This window comes from Malaclemys terrapin, chromosome 15 (genome assembly GCF_027887155.1).
Source record: "Malaclemys terrapin pileata isolate rMalTer1 chromosome 15, rMalTer1.hap1, whole genome shotgun sequence".
Classification (NCBI taxonomy): Eukaryota; Metazoa; Chordata; order Testudines; family Emydidae; genus Malaclemys; species Malaclemys terrapin.
In genome coordinates, this window is record NC_071519.1 from 15101805 (window position 1) to 15104304 (window position 2500).

Here is a 2500-nt window from a genome sequence, read left to right on the forward strand (position 1 = left end):
AAGCGAACCGGCCAGCAGGTGAACCCGTTCGATTCCACGGGTTGACCTGGTGCCCGGGAGGGGACTCTGAAAAATGTTCAGCCCTTTCGGCTCGGGGTTGACCTGGTGGCCGAGAGGGGACTCGGACGGCAGGCAAGCCGCCCTGGCCTCACCCACCCCGGCCGCAGCGAGGGACTGCCTCCCGGCCGACTGGATCGGGCCCCTGGAAGTCTGGGGGGAAAAAGAAAATGGAACCTGACGCCTCCGAGGAGGGGGCGCCCAGGGAAGGAGGGAGATCCGGGTTGACCTGGTGACCGGACGGGAAAGCGGCCACCGGGCGTGCCCGTTCAAACCTACGGGTTGACCTGGTGGCCGGGAAGCGAACCGGCCAGCAGGCGAACCCGTTCGATTCCACGGGTTGACCTGGTGCCCGGGAGGGGACTCTGAAAATTTTTCAGCCCTTTCGGCTCGGGGTTGACCTGGTGGCCGAGAGGGGACTCGGACGGCAGGCAAGCCGCCCTGGGCTCACCCTCCCCGGCCGCAGCGAGGGACTGCCCCCCCTCCACCCACCCACCCCCCCCCCCGGCTGACAGGATCAGGGCGCACTGGATGTCCGGGACAATATTTTCCCCGACGCCGGGGAGGGCGGGCGGGCGGAGGGGCTCTGGCGGCCAGCCCGGGCCCCGGAGCTCGAGAAGGAAAAAAGGACCGGGCCCGCGAGAGACGGGGGCCCTGCCGCAGGGGGGCAGTCCGACCGGGGCTCACCGTGCGGCAGGCCCGGGCGTCGGCAGGGGAAAGCGGGCGAGGAGGCGCGGGGGCCGGGTGCCTACGGCCATACCGGACCGAACGCCCCCGATCCCGTCCGATCTCGGAAGGTAAACCGTCCCGGGCCTGGCTAGTACTTGGATGGGTGACCGCCTGGGAATCCCAGGTGCCGTAGGCAGCTTTTCCCGGTCCGAGCCAGCTCTCTCTCCTTTTCTGGGGAGGAAGGAGAGGGGGGGGACGGGCCGGAAAGCCCCTCGTCGCTCCTGCCGAGTCGGAGGTCGCGGCCGCAGGTCACGGGTCTGGGCGCCTGGGGTCCGGCTCCCCACCCGGCTTCCTCCGCGGAGGACCCACCGAAGCCGCTGGGGGAGACCCCGGGCATGGGGCGGACTGGCCCGGACCCTCCCGGCCGCCGGCCCGCAGGACCGCCCCGAATCCCCCCGCCCCGCGGCCACCCAGGCCAGGCCTGGCCAGGCGGGACGGACGGCGGGTGTCCAGCGCCCAGCGGCTTCCGCCAGCGGGGACCCACGGCCCCCAAAGCCGCAGGGGGAGGCCCCGGGCCCGGGACGGACTCGCTCGGACCCCCTGCGCCCGGGCGCCGGCTCGCGGGACCGCCCCGAATCCCCCCGCGGCCACCCAGGCCAGGCCTGGCCAGGCGGGACGGACGGCGGGTGTCCAGCGCCCAGCGGCTTCCTCCAGCGGGGACCCACGGCCCCCAGAGCCGCAGGGGGACACCCCGGGGCCGGGACGGACTCGCTCGGACGCGCTCGGACCCCCTGCGCCCGGCCGCCGGCTCGCGGGACCGCCCCGAATCCCCCGCCCCGCGGCCACCCAGGCCAGGCCTGGCCAGGCGGGACGGACGGCGGGTGTCCAGCGCCCAGCGGCTTCCGCCAGCGGGGACCCACGGCCCCCCAGAGCCGCAGGGGGAGACCCCGGGGCCGGGACGGACTCGCTCGGACGCGCTCGGACCCCCTGCGCCCGGCCGCCGGCTCGCGGGACCGCCCCGAATCCCCCCGCGGCCACCCAGGCCAGGCCTGGCCTGGCCTGGCAGGCCGGCGTGCAGCTCCCCCGGGCTTCCTCCCCCGACGACCCGCGCCCCCCCGAGCCGCAGGCGGAGACCCCGGCCCCGGGGCGGACCGGCCCGGGCTCGCTCGAGCCCCCTGCGCCCGGCCCGCAGGACCGCCCCCCCCCCCCCCCGAATCCCCCGGGAGAGGCCCGGCCTGCACGCCACTGACGACCCGCGGCCCCCAAAGTCGCGGGAGGCGCCCCCGGCCCCGGGGGCCGGTTAGCTCCGTGTCGCTCCGCGCCCCCCCCCCCGCCCCTCGCTGCCGGGACCGGGCACCGCCCCAGAGTCAGCCGCAGCCGGACGGCCTGAGAGCTGCCCTCCTGTGGACGACGGTGAGTTTACCTTGACACTAACCGGCCATCAGCCAGGTCAACCCCATTGCTAGACTGGGGTGGACCTGGTGGCCGAGTGGGGACTTGGAACATTTGACAGCTGCTCCCCGGGGCTTGACCGCTTGTCCTGAACGCCCCCCCCCCACCCCACCCCCCCCAGCCCCCGGCTCCTGCTCCCCTCTCCCCAGCCTCGGTGCTCCGCTCCCTGCCTCGGAGGCTGCCCCTTTGCGGCGCCTGCATCGCCTCCGAGGACGCGCACCTTCCGGAGGCTGGACGTAAAGCCTGACGCCCGCCACCGCCGCCGACCCGGCTCTCCGAGGGACGACTGTGAGGCCTCCCCCCACCCCCGGACCGCCCTGGG

The 2500-nt window shown here is 75.3% G+C and overlaps 1 non-coding gene across 1 annotated transcript; it reads left to right on the top strand.

Annotated features, from left to right (window-relative positions):
- The first annotated feature begins 803 nt into the window (after window positions 1–803).
- Window positions 804–922, top strand: LOC128823792 (5S ribosomal RNA). Its single transcript, XR_008442028.1, has one exon. It is a non-coding gene; the product is annotated as a 5S ribosomal RNA (ribosomal RNA).
- The last annotated feature ends 1578 nt before the right edge of the window (window positions 923–2500 follow it).